The sequence below is a fragment of the Tachysurus vachellii genome, chromosome 26 (genome assembly GCF_030014155.1).
Source record: "Tachysurus vachellii isolate PV-2020 chromosome 26, HZAU_Pvac_v1, whole genome shotgun sequence".
Taxonomy (NCBI): domain Eukaryota; kingdom Metazoa; phylum Chordata; class Actinopteri; order Siluriformes; family Bagridae; genus Tachysurus; species Tachysurus vachellii.
The window spans coordinates 3955660-3970351 of NC_083485.1; the positions used below are offsets into that span (position 1 = coordinate 3955660).

General features: G+C 37.5%; 1 protein-coding gene across 1 annotated transcript in view; it reads left to right on the forward strand.

Moving 5' to 3' along the window:
• slc37a2 (solute carrier family 37 member 2) overlaps positions 1 to 14692 on the forward strand; it is a 117724-nt gene that overhangs the window by 59720 nt on the left and 43312 nt on the right. The gene's annotated exons all lie outside the window — the stretch shown is intronic.

The following is a 14692-nucleotide window of genomic DNA, read 5'->3' on the forward strand; positions in this document are numbered from 1 at the left end:
TTATCCAAACTACCTCGGGTCACGGGGAGCCTGTGCCTATCTCAGGTGTCATCGGGCATCAAGGCAGGATACACCCTGGACGGAGTGCCAACCCATCGCAGGGCACACACACACTCTCATTCACTCACACACTCACACACTACAGACAATTTTTCCAGAGATGTCAATCAACCTACCATGCATGTCTTTGGACCGGGGGAGGAAACCGGAGTACCCGGAGGAAACCCCCGAGGCACGGGGAGAACATGCAAACTCCACACACACAAGGTGGAGGCGGGAATCGAACCCCCAACCCTGGAGGTGTGAGGCGAACGTGCTAACCACTAAGCCACCGTGCCCCCCCTCACAAAGTTAATAAAATTTAAAAAAAAAAAAAAAAAAAGGGAAAAAAATATCTGCTTCTGTTATAAAACAATAATCAAGACCATTTGACCAATCAGAATTGAGCATTCAGAAGCTCGGTGGTATAAATGATGGTTAAATGTACAAACCATTTTCACATAAAAAGTTTAGGATTTCTAATAAAAATGTCATTTAATTGAATTTCATACCAAATCATTCTAGCGTCTCTACGAAATTTAAAATTCAAAATTACAACCTACATAAAAAAAAAAAAAAAACACTTTTTTATCATGAATCATGTGCCTTTGTTAAACATTGTTGTCATGTTTTCCTACTACTTTGTTACGACTGTGGTAACTTTAACTTGTAAAAAAAGATCAAAATGAAGATTATACTGATTATTAAATAGCAGTCACATCTACATTGCTGTTTTCCTACTCCTGATTGGCATACAGTACATCTTGAGGAATGAAAACAAATCAGCTAGCAATCATTACATCTGTATCCTCTCCAACAACATGCTAGAATCAGCTTACTGTACTGTATAAAGTAAGATATTCGATTCAGTTGGTTGATTCTAAAGCCAAACATGTCCGGACACAGCAGTTAAATATCAGTTGACCTACAACATGTTCTACATGTTTTCTTATTCCCACACTGTTGTCTGTCTTGTTTTGTCCACTAAAGCGAATCTCTGCTCTGTTTTTTTTTTCTGCTGTCTAGAGTTTTCTTTTCGAAAATCCTATTTTCAAAGGCAAACACAATCTAGCATCTACAACTTTCACTCCAGAAGACAAGCATCTTAAACAGAAATTCAAGCAGTCGTTGGAGACACTATCAGGTCCAAACACATGTCTAGTGTGATGCAAATTAACCTCATTCACATAGACACCAGCTCTCGGTCCTCAGAAAAGGCTTTTGAATCAATGCAGATAGTGGGTAGTGGATTAACTACAACGAAACATCAATGAAGAGTATTTGGATCAATTCATTATGTGCTTAATGATTTCCCAGACCTCCTACATTGATTACGGCTTTAGATTTTGCAAAGGTTTGTCTTTTCTTTTAGTCATTTTATATTCTGTCCCATCATTTGGGACTCATTCCATATGCAAGTGTGATGGGGCTCATTAAACTGTGATCACACGTGTCTTATTGCCACACGCTGTGATAAGCCATGGTTGATAAATTGCATTAGTAATTAGCAGTAAACATTACTGCCTGTCAGTGAGAGCAAATGCTGGAAGCCATGCTGGACGTAATTCGCCAGTACAAAAATCTGCTTCCATAGCAAGAGCATTAAGACGGCTTCATGCTGATCTGTTGAGGCTAACGAAATATATGCATGCATATTGTACATACGTATCTTAAGCAGAAAGCCTAGTTGTGAGCTGCAACTGGACTGAGAAATTGCTTGAAATTCGATTACTCACATTATATGCGTGATAGTGAAGCCATGCAGTCACTAATAAATGACATAAGATGTGCAACTGTAGTTAACCGAAGAGAAAAGTATTTGCATTGGTTGGTGCTATAGTACCGTACTGATGAACACGAGCATGTCAGCAGCCATTAAAATCACATTACGTTACTAGATTGGATCGGGTAATTAGCTTAACTAAATTTGTCGCCTCATTTCTCTAGATTGCATTTGTTTCAAATACGTAATTGTACGGTATTTAAACGCATCCCAATTTATCATTGTTTTGGTGCAATGATGAGGTGTCACAGAATTGTGCTCTCTTTCTTTTACACACTCTAAAATACTGTAGCTGAGTTAAAAATAATCCGATTTTGATGAATAAACCAATTTGAAAATGCAGCCTAGGGTCCAATACGGACTAACACAGCATGGGTGGTTTAACTGAGACGATTTCTTAATCCAACGTTCGCTGGCTAGCCATGTTGTCATGGTTACAGTGTATATCTCACATACGTAGCTTTTCGGCACAAAAAGTTTCCGAAAGCCAAAAAAAAAATAAACCTATTGTGAAAGAAGTGCACATTTCCATTTATCTGTGCGCATTTCAAAACGAATCAGCGACTATTATTTTGTGCAGAGAATTCGGAAATGTAAATATTAAATGTAAATATTTATGTACGAATTTCAGTTCATATTTTCTTACAAAAAAATCTTACTTTCTCCAATGTATTAAGAAGCAAACTTCAGCCTTATTTCCTCAAAGAACAACCTTAATCAAGCCAAAATTAAAAAAATAATAATAATTTATAGTGTCTAAGTGCCTAAAAAATGTCTAGTTAATAATAAAATAATATTTTGTAGAAAATCATTAGTAGCTGCCGTCCAATCGGTTGATACACAAGACCTGATGAATGAAAAGGCATGTAATCCCACAGTGTAATCCCCCAAGGAGAGCCAGTCACTGGAAATTAGCCATACGTGAGCCTTCTCTATTCATCAACCCGGCACAATGCAATGTTGTTTTTCCATTACGGCATCAATGCACGTTCACGGTCAATTTCAGCCCACCTCAAAGGTGTTTCAATGTCATCTGTCTGTCAAATCCAAGTATGAGCTTTTGCCCTTTTCACTAACAAGCTTTTATTGCCTTTGTCATCAGTTAACTGTATTGAATTCAGTCTGTCATTTTACCAAACAGTTCGGAGGTCATAGCAAATGGCTCAGAGAAACAGAACTGGGTTTTGGCCAAAACACTATTCTGGCTATGAAAGGTTGTTGAACTTGGATGGATGAATGTTGCAGGCATGTGTGGGTGTTTTTCAGTGGAGCGTGACATGGCAAGACACCATTTCACAGGGACAAAGTCAACCCAGAGGCCAGATGGCCAGCATCCTGTTACTGGCAGCTTGTTGGTCTAATTAATGATGGACAAGTGACCTGGACATAAAAAAAAAAAAAAATAAGTGAGCATTTATTTATTTATATAATACACATGGCCAGTTTTGAAAAGTATTTTAGAAACTTACTCTGTAGGAGTTTTTCAGATGCGGCGCACAATGAGGTATTTTTTTATTAAACGCACAGTTTACGATGTAAAATCCTGTTTATTATTTTATGATATTGTTTTCCTGTGATGCTCAGCTGTTTCTTGGGGGTTCCTTGGAGAAACGAGGTGACACTGCTAATATTTCAGCAGGAAAGCAGATTAAGGTCTTTGTTTTTCTATACACCCTTTAATCGTGTATTAACAGCAGGAATCTCTTTATTTTCTTTATGTCTTAACACATAGGGACATGGATGATGTACTTGAGGCAAAAAATCTATTGTTTTAGTAGTAAGCGCTACATGGTTCTTCTTATGAACCTGAAGGAATATCCTCCCTCTCTTTCACAGCACGAAAGAAAGGATGGGGGGTGGGGGGGGGGGGGTGGTTAGGGCATGCATAACATTATATTACTAGGAGAATGAGATGAACTAAAGGGACATTTTTAAAAGAGGATGCCATGTGATTTTCGTTTGGTCGTATAAATATTCATGTGTACATACACGTCTGTATGGATTATGCAGTGACAGATGATATTAGATGAAAGGCCTAAAATTTATCAATAGCTTGACGTTGAAAGTATTAGTGTTAAGTGATGCTTTATATCACAGTTTATATCTCGGTGGCATAAATTCAAATTACTAAATTATTCAATCCCAAATGGTGTACTTGCTTCATGTCATGTTGCCATGGTATGCAACCACATACCAAAGATATTACGCAGAAAACCGTTTTCTAATTCACATTTTAAACACTAAAATGTACAGTTCTGAATAAATCTACAGTCCTTGCAGAAAATCCTTGCTTCTATTTCTTCTTGCATGAATGAATGATGTGCTGTCAGGTCATGTAATGAGACTAAAAGTTCAGTAGTAATAACGTTGGGATTTCAACAGCAAACTGTTAAATGAATTTAATTGGAAATAACTAGCATTCATTCATTCATTTTCTACCGCTTATCCGAACTACCTCTGGTCACGGGGAGCCTGTGTCTATCTCAGGCATCATCGGGCATCAAGGCAGGATACACCCTGGACGGAGTGCCAACCCATCGCAGGGCACACACACACACTCTCATTCGCTCACGCAATCACACACTACGGACAATTTTCCAGAGATGCCAATCAACCTACCATGCATGTCTTTGGACCGGGGAGGAAACCGGAGTACCCGGAGGAAACCCCCGAGGCACGGGGAGAACATGCAAACTCCACACACACAAGGTGGAGGTGGGAATCGAACCCCCAACCCTGGAGGTGTGAGGCAAACGTGCTAACCACTAAGCCACTGTGCCCCCCTGAAATAACTAGCAATTGAGAGTAATTATGCAACCTGGCTTGAAGCTTTCAGAACAGCAGGTTGGCCGTATAAATATATCTACTATATATATCTACTAGAACCTGTAAATTTACCAGAGAATTCCATCTCAACCAGATACAAGGAGCCAACTGGAAAGCAATTTTAGAGCAGCTAATCACTCAGCAGCTAGAATTGGCTAGTACTCCGGTGCCATGCTTATCACACTGGCATGCTCTCAAATATAACATTAGTAAAAGATGAGAGCTTCCAAAATTAAACCTCAGATCATTTGTGCTCTTGTCATATAATGTGTCATTTTTTTTTACCACAGATGACAATCGGCACAGCCTTTCGCTTGTTAAAGACTGGTATTTTTAAAGCATTATATTTAGAAAATTGAGACAATTGTAAACTTAACTGTTCCACATGTAATCAATATGAGCTGGCTAAATTATTTTTTTCTGTTACCTATTACATAGAATTTTTATTTTCATTTTGACAGGATTTCTTTTCTTTAAAATCGAAAGAGATGACTTGGATTGAATCGCAAGTCCATTAGTTAATAATCAGCACAATATGGAGGTTGAACCTTACAGGTAGGTGTAGAAAGTATTAATAATAATAACAATAATTCATCAAGCAGATGAATCCAGCATCAAGCTACCCAGAACAAAACACCCTAGAATATAATTAGCATGCTTGGCTATAGTTTTGTTGTATAGGATTATAGAGTCTACATTTCACATTAAAAAAAAAAATATATATATATATTAAACCAAGACTGGAGTCTCTTAAAGAACCTCATAATTGGTGTTTGTTTTAAATTTGTTAACCCAGCGCATATTCTATGTAAGAATGTAAAAGAAATATTGAACGATCATTAATTCTGAGCTTACAGCTTCACAGATTTCTTTATGCTTAGTGACGTCTAAGCAGAGGTGGGAGTAAGTCATACATGTGCAAGTCACAAGTAAGTCTCAAGTCATGAATGTCACGTCAAAGTCAAATCGAGTCTTTTTTTAATATTTGTCAAGCAAGTCTCAAGTCTGGGGGTGCACGGAGGCTTAGAGGTTAGCACGTTCGCCTCACACCTCCAGGGTTGTGGGTTCGATTCCTGCCTCCACCTTGTGTGTTTGGAGTTTGCATGTTCTCCCCGTGCCTCGGGGGTTTCCTCCGGGCTCTCCGGTTTCCTCCACCAGTCCAAAGACATGCATGGTAGGTTGATTGGCATCTCTTGAAAATTGTCCGTAGAGTGTGATTGCGTGAGTGAATGAGAGTGTGTGTGTGCCCTGCGATGGGTTGGTACTCCGTCCAGGGTGTATCCTGCCTTGATGCCCGATGACGCCTGAGATAGGCACAGGCTCCCCGTGACCCGAGGTAGTTCGGATAAGCGGTAGAAAATGAGTGAGTGAGTGAGAAGTCTCAAGTCTCAAATTTGCGACTTAAGTCTGACTCGAGTCAAGTCGAGTCCCCCATCTCTGAGTCATTTAACTCAAGTCCGAGTCAAGTCTCAAGTCACTTAAGTCTGACTCGAGTCAAGTCATATGACTCGAGTCCCCCATCTCTGCGTCTAAGAATGGCATGATTCTTGGGATCATTTTAGCCATCAAACCCACATACTAGAAGGTAGCTAGTTAGCTAATGTCAGTGATAAACAAAATCTCAGGTGGTATGGCATACAGTGACAGGTTTGGCTGTCACAGTAACAATGCGAATTGAGAATATGAGAATGCTGAGGAAACCAATTTGTGTCTATCTGTGAGCAATATAAGCTAGTTTACTAGCAGTTATCAGTTAATCATAGATTCTATTATGAAATAATATTCTGGGCTACATTTAGTACTACATTGTGTTGTAAAGAAGAAAATAAGGGTGCACAATGTATTATTATAATTATTGTGCTTTTTATTATACACAGTATACAATGAGATCCACTGGATTATTTTAAGATCTTGTAGAAATGAAATAACCGTTAAATGACCAAGAAGCTCTGAGCTTCATCTGTATGGATGAAGGAATTCTGTAGGCGTGCATGGTTCAGTGGAGTGTGCCATGGATAAAATTTCACAGGAAGGAAGTCAACCACAGGCCAGGTGGCTGCCAACCAATTACTGGTGGCTCTGTTGCGTAATTAACAATGAACAAGCCGGGAAGCAAAAAAAAAAATAATGAATAAGTGTTTGTTATAGGAATCCTAGAGATTATGGAATACTCAAGAGGGTTAACCCAGACGGCAGCCATTAAATTGTCAAGTGTTTTATTTGTGTTCTTCAAACATGACAGGACTCTCAGCAATCCTGCACAACCAATTAAAATTTTCAATAAATAATAATTGCCAGTTTCTGTGCTCTGAAAGAGATATTAGCTGGGCTCCAAATCCGACTGTAAATACCACCGTGAGCATAAATACACTTTAAAAAAAAAAAAACATTAACTGAATTACAACACACAAGATAATTGAACAAGAGGTGTGGAAGAAGATCAGGAGCTCGGTTGGCTTTCTAAAGCTTGCCTTGTTATCATTATTTGGCGATGGAACAATACCACGAGGAGCTCTAAAATATATATCACCTGACGATACTTAAGAAGAGCTCCAGTATTATTTATGAAAAAAATAACTTTCTGTATATGAAAACCAGGAAAAACGACTTGTGGGAAGATCTTGCCCTCCAGTGGGTAAAGTGATGTACAGCTAGTGGCCTGTACAGTATGTATCCTCTTTATTATGAAGGTACTGTGCTTACAAGCAGTACATATGAAAAGTTAATTGTCCTATAAAGCTAGCGGTAGCAGTTGTAAGCTGCACAGCCCAATGTGTCTACTGATGACGGTTTGGGTGAATTGTTTCCACCAACCTCAAGAATGATAGTGCTAACATACTGTATGTGATAAGGTTTCTGTAAACTAACTGCAGTGAGGCTGCAGCAGTAAGAAAGAACGACTGAGTGTGCAATGTCTTTCTCTTGCTAATAAGTTTATCCCTTATCAAAATTTGAGATCTCTAAGGCACTAAGATTTAGGACGTTGAGTGTCTGTCAAATCCAATTAATCTCACGTATTTTGTCTCGGTGTCTGTTCATTATTTACTTAATCTAAAAGATAGCTCCGCTCTTTAATGACTTTGACAGCTTTAATTTTAGCCCGAGGTTCTTGAAGATTAATGCGGTCTATAATGACGTTATCTAGTCGAGCTGTCAGCTTGGAGCGATTCAGAGCTCATCCAATTCCTCATTTGGGAATATTACATGCTAACTTCAGTAACTAGAATCCTCTGGATAGCACCTGAAGGAATTTATACCTCCATATTGTCAATTTAGAATGAATGAAATTAGTTTCTTGGACAATAATGCAAAATGAAAATCACTAGAAATACCGGCCATGAAAATCTGTTTGATATGTAATGAATGAAACACACAGGGATCTGGTGTTGTATAGGAACATGATCAACAAGAGGTTGGTTTCATGTGTTATCATTGAGATGTCAACTGTTATCCAATAACAGCATATCCAAAGGCTCCAGTTTATCCATTTGTAGTTACGTTTAATGTTGTGGAACGCTCACGATCACGATCGTTATTGTTATAGCTGATATACACTTATAAGTCTTTCTTTTGTAGTAAATAAGTCAAAACAATGAATACATTTCTGAAGCTACGGCTTTAAACTGACACTGGGGACACCTTCTATAATTCATAATAAAAAAAAATCTGCACAGGAAACATGGTGATTTCTGTCTTAATAGTGAAGTCACTATTAGTAAATACATTTGTTGCTATAGATTAGAATAGAATAACATTAGAACGAACGTAGAAGGAAAAGTTCTTATTAGGGAAAATTCATCAACAGCATGTGACCAATCACATTTGAAGATACAATTACGCTGTGGTATATGCTTCTATGAATCATATCAGAGTGCTACACATTTTCTGTGTGTGTGTGTGTGTGTGTCTGGTATGACTTCTTTGCCCTTTCACTTTCTCCAAAGTGAACGTTAGACTGTAATAGATAAGGGCACATCCAAAGTGAAATCTCTGTGAGTCAGCAGGGTCTTTCCAGCCAAAATGCATCAGATGAGCAAAGCGAGAGAGAAGGAAAGAGAGAGACGTACTTATGCAGCCCGGTCACGTGAAACAATCATCTGTGAATTTTTTAATTTATTTATAAGGGAATAAATTAGCTATATACTTTATTAAATCCCTTATTTTTCATTATAGTCCTAATTATACAGTAATTGTCCATCCAAGGGCAGCCCTTTATCCCCAGAGTAAATTCCCCTGTGTGTAATGAATTTATGAGTGATATTATAGAAAGCCCATTATAGACCACGATCCAATAGGAATAAGCCCAGATCAAATTATGATGCATGTCCCTCCTTTCAGAGCAGGATAAAGAAACGAAAACTAAAGGCCGGGTTTGAACCAGACTAGGTTTCTATATGTGATGAGGGTTTTAGGATAAGCTTAGAGAAAATAGATGATAAATAGTGAAAGAGTGCTTTATTTCAGTTTGACAGCAGACCACATGGACAAGAAAGACTTGATGTTGATGATGTTGGTTCATTTTGTGTTCAGAGGTAAGTTCTTGGATTTTTTTTATTTAGAATTTACTTCTGGATTTGCTAATATATAATTCTTTTAAGTCTTGTTCATTGGTTTGGTAAATAGATAGATAGATAGATAGATAGATAGATAGATAGATAGATAGATAGATAGATAGATAGATAGACAGACAGACAGACAGACAGACAGACAGACAGACAGACAGACAGATAGATAGATAGATAGATAGATAGATAGATAGATAGATAGATAGATAGATAGGCAGACAGACAGACAGATAGACAGACAGACAGACAGACAGACAGACAGACAGACAGACAGACAGAAAGATAGATAGATAGATAGATAGATAGATAGATAGATAGATAGATAGATAGATAGATAGATAGATAGATAGACAGACAGGCAGACAGGCAGACAGATAGATAGATAGATAGATAGATAGATAGATAGATAGATAGATAGATAGATAGACAGGCAGAGAGATAGATAGATAGATAGATAGATAGATAGATAGATAGATAGATAGATAGATAGATAGATAGATAGATAGATAGATAGATAGATAGACGGACGGACGGACAGACACAATTATTTTGATGTCATTGTTGATAATGTTAACACTATTTTTATTGTTGGTGTTGTTGCTGTTGTTGCTGTTGTTGTGGTTGTTCTTGTTGTCATTTAACTTCTGCTAGGTCTTACACAATATGACTAGAGGCAACATAAAACAAGCTTTTAAAAAGCTTTACCATCACCTGATCAAATTATTTTTTTAAAAATAATATCGATTTCAGGCTCCAGTGTTTGTGGGGCTTTATTTAATGGCCCTGTCTCATGTCTATCTGTCACAGCGACAGCCCTGAAGCTTCATTCTCCACTCACGCAGACTCTCAGTATGCCCTGTGAGTATGATTATGAGGCACATGGAGCTATTGAGCAGCTCTCTGTACAGTGGAGGAGCCCCAAAAGCCAGTTGCTCTGTCATTTCATCAAGCACAAGGACTACAGGAACTGCACGCAAGGTTACTCAGCACTTTACACACCAGGAAACATCACTCTCATCATCCACAAGGTGAAGGAGGAGGACTTTGGGAAGCATGTGTGCTCAGTGAGCAAGCGTCATGCTTTCTTGGATTATATCATCGAGCTTGTGCAGGTGACAGGTATTTAGCATGGACTATTTAGCATGGATTATATATATTGACATATATATACATTTTGTCTCCTCTCCGAACCAAAAAAAAAAGAGATTTTGATCTTGTGAGTGATGTAAAAAATAGAGATTTTGTGTTGTCTCTTGGAAGAAAAAAATGATTAAGTAGAAACTTTATTCTCATACATCCCACTTTATAATTATGATTTATTTCTGGTCTTATCAGAATGCCTGAGCTATAGTTAATAAATCATATTTATATTCTGTTCAGAATCTTCCACTCCTCTGCCAACGGACAAAGAAGAGCACCCAGGTATGCTTTAATGTTTAGAGACTATCCATTTTTCTAATTGTCATATCATTTGGAATACAAAGTAGTGTGCAGTGATTTATAAAACTCAAGATTAAATCATCTTATAATGAGCTTTACAGACATTTAAAGCTTTGGATAAAACAAAAATTCCCCCAAATCACACAGAGGAATTGGTTGTAATTTACGTTTAATCTACAACTAATTTTGAATGACGCATTAGAAGATTTTCGGTCATCAGGAACATTGCGCTAATCCACCAAAGAACATGTAAACATTAGGACTGAGTTTGTTGAAAGGTCTAAAAGGTCTGAAGGTCTAAAAGAATATACAACACTATTAAACCTTGCTCCTGATTTAATCGTACGGCAAACACAAAGTGGTGTCATTTTGTACTGTTAGAATGTACCATATGTAGCATAAAAAGTAAGATTCATGACATGCAGATGGAATTATGAAAGTGATTTTTGTTTATATTTTGTTTTCTGAGGCTACGCTCAAGAACATCTCCTCCTTCTCGGATGCAGTGTCTTTGTGTCTCTGTTTGGCTGATGAGAGGAAAAAACACTCCATACCATGAATAATGAACCTGGTCAACATTTGTCCCTTGTGCAATATTTCTGTTAGAGGTTTTCAAATACCAATTTTATTTGGTTTCACTTTACTACCTACACCACTGAAGTACTAAACAAATTGTTATGAATGCATGGAGTAGAAATTGTATTTATGAACACTGAACACTAGATGGCAGCAAATCCATTAACTCCTGGTGTGTGCATGTGTGTGCTTAAGGTAGTGTAAGATAATATTAATAAGAAGAAGAAAAAGAGGAAAGTGCAATAAAAAAAATAAACAATATTAATATTAAAAATAAATAAATAAATAAACCTCATTGTTCACTGGGTTTTATATGTCTTGGTGAGCACTGGATGTCCCCACAAATTGTGTATTTTCCTCAGACATTGGAGGAATGTCTGACTGCTCATTATAAAGAAAAAACAAATTCTGATTTTTAGAACAATGAAAAAAGAACCTTAATGTAAAGCTTTTTTTTTTTTTTTTTGCTGTGACTGATCTTCAATCTTCAATCTACAAACTGTTAAATATTAGATTTTGTTTAGAAGCACTTTCTAGCCTACTGAAATATTAGTACATAGTTTAAAATATTGTTATTATTAATCTTAATTTTACGATTAATCCAATAATAACGATAATCAATAAAAACAAAGGGGGGCACGGTGGCTTAGTGGTTAGCACGTTCGCCTCACACCTCCAGGGTTGGGGGTTCGATTCCCACCGCCACCTTGTGTGTGTGGAGTTTGCCTGTTCTCCCCGTGCCTTGGGGGTTTCCTCCGGGTACTCCGGTTTCCTCCCCTGGTCCAAAGACATGCATGGTAGGTTAATTGGCATCTCTGGAAAATTGTCCGTAGTGTGTGATTGCGTGAGTGAATGAGAGTGTGTGTGTGCCCTGTGATGGGTTGGCACTCCGTCCAGGGTGTATCCTGCCTTGATGCCCGATGACGCCTGAGATAGGCACAGGCTCCCTGTGACCCGAGGTAGTTCGGATAAGCGGTAGAAGATGAATGAATGAATGAATAAAAACAAAATAAGGCATTTGGAAAATATTTTGAAATAATTTCATTATATTGATTTCATTATAAAATATATAAATAATTTCATTCATTATATAATAATTCTTGATAACTAAGATCCTCTTAAAACTATTCTAGAAAGCTGGAAAAAATTAAAATAAAAATAAAATTCTGTGCATATACTGTAAACTGTGATGTGGGGTGTAAGGTTATCGTAGCGTAAATGTTTCATCTTGTTCCACCTCAACCCACATGCAGGCCTTGGGGATTACTGGCCTATAAACAAAGCAAGTGATGCCAATGGAAAAAAAAACACTATGGAAACAAGAGTGTATCCTAGATTTCTGTCCATTGTTTAACTAACTATCTCCCATTCTCCATTAGTTACCTCGTGTAAATGCTACACACCAGACGAGAAGAAAAAAGAAGGAGGTAACAAGTTGCAAGGGTGTGAACATCATTTAACGCTTCTGTGGTAAAGATGCCATGTCTTTATGTTCTCTTGGGATGTAATAAAGTATTTTTTAGATGATGACATAAAGAAGTAGTATATGGATGTTACATGTAGTGTTAAAATAAACCAATCATTTGTACAATCATCCTACTCATCTGTGTGAAGTGTTCAAATTGTTTTTTGTTCCATGGCTAGATAATTTTGTCAGTAAAGAAAAAATATATATCTGCACGTTTCAGCATTTTGGAACAATACTTTTGTCGAGAGCCTTTTTCTAAAGTAAAACACTTGTAAAGATGTGTGTGGGAGTCACCCAAGGATACAGTTCTCTTCTACAAAGGACACACTCAAGTATCTGTCATCACACCCCCGCTGAATGAGATGACCAAGGAAAATTTTAGCTTCCTCCACAGTTCTCTTTCTGTCAAATAACTCTCACAACCAATCGCCAGTCCAGACTTCCTCTCCATTTTATCTATAGTGTTTAAATCGAATCACAGGCTAAAATTCATTTTGTCAACCAAATATGACGACAAAAAAAATGTTGGTTTTTAGAGTCATCGGCACGTTTAAAACGAACGTCGCTTTGCTCTACGTAAGTAATATTCAGTTCAATTCAATTCAAATTTATTTGTGTAGCCCTTTTTACACTTGACATCGTCTCAAAGCAGCTTTACAGAACATAAACATAGAACAAACGGTTAATATAAAGAATAATATAAAGATTAATATAATACAAAAATTCAAGATTAATATTAGATATATTTAAATGTGTTTGTATTTATCCCTAATGAGCAAGTCTGAGGTGACTCAGGTGACTGTGGTGAGGAAAAACTCCCTTGAATGGTAAAGGAAGGAACCTTGAGAGGAACCAGACTCAAAGGGAACCTCATCCTCATACGGGTGACACTGGAGGGTGTGATTATAAATATACAGTCTGATAAATGTTGTATTAATGAGGAGGTTGTTGTCCTCAAAGACCACATGGAGTTGATATCTCCTCTTTAATATAGCAGAGTCTAACTGGTAAATCTCCAGATGCCTCAGGATTCTCGCAGAGTCGGCCTCATCTCAGTGGAGGTCCAAAATCTTCATGGCACAGAAGACAATCGGAGCTGGTACAATTTCTGGATGCCTCGGAATGGGTAGAAAGAGAGAAGCAGTGGAGAGGAATTAACATATCTGCTGTTCATATTATTAGCAAACACTAGATGATAATGTGAATTTGGTCAGATGTATTAGAGCACAAGATTATGGGATGCATTATGTATACGCCTGACTAAAGAGATGAGTTTTTAATCTAAATTTAATCTTGGAAAGTGTGTCTGAGCCCCGAACACTATCAGAGACTATTTGAAAGTTTGGGAGCTAAATACAAAAAGGAATATGTAATGTATAAGGTAAGCTGTTAATAGGTGCTATAAGTGTTCCACATCGATAAAATGCAACTATAAACAGGTAAAATGTTGATGGAATTTGTTTTCGTTTTGGCATTTTGTCACTTTAAAGGGGAATAAAACTGATGGTGAGTGACTATTGTCCTTTATCAGCATACCCAAATGTTTGTATGATGAATGAAGTATTTTCTTTCAATACTAAATATTGTAATTATTTGACATAAATATCTGACATAAGTATTGGTGTCAGATTTTTTTTACAACCATTCTTTACACTGATCTTTACACTGATCAATCAGACGCCATTTAGTCACCAAAACACCAAATGACGTGTGTGTGTTTGTGTGTGTGTGTTTGTGGTTGTGTGTGTTGCCTTCAGGTTAACTGTGGTTGTGTGTGTTTGTGGTTGTGTGTGTTTGAGTGTGTGTTTGTGGTTTTGTGTGTGTGTGTGTGTGTGTGTGCGCGCACTGTTTGTTGTTGTTGTTGTTGTTGTTGACTTTATTTGTCACATCTGTAATTACAAAAACAGATGTTATCTTTTGTAAGCGATTATACTTCAAGATGATTGGTTGCTACCTGAGCTGCCGCGGAAGCCGATTGGCTGTTCAGGTTTGCTC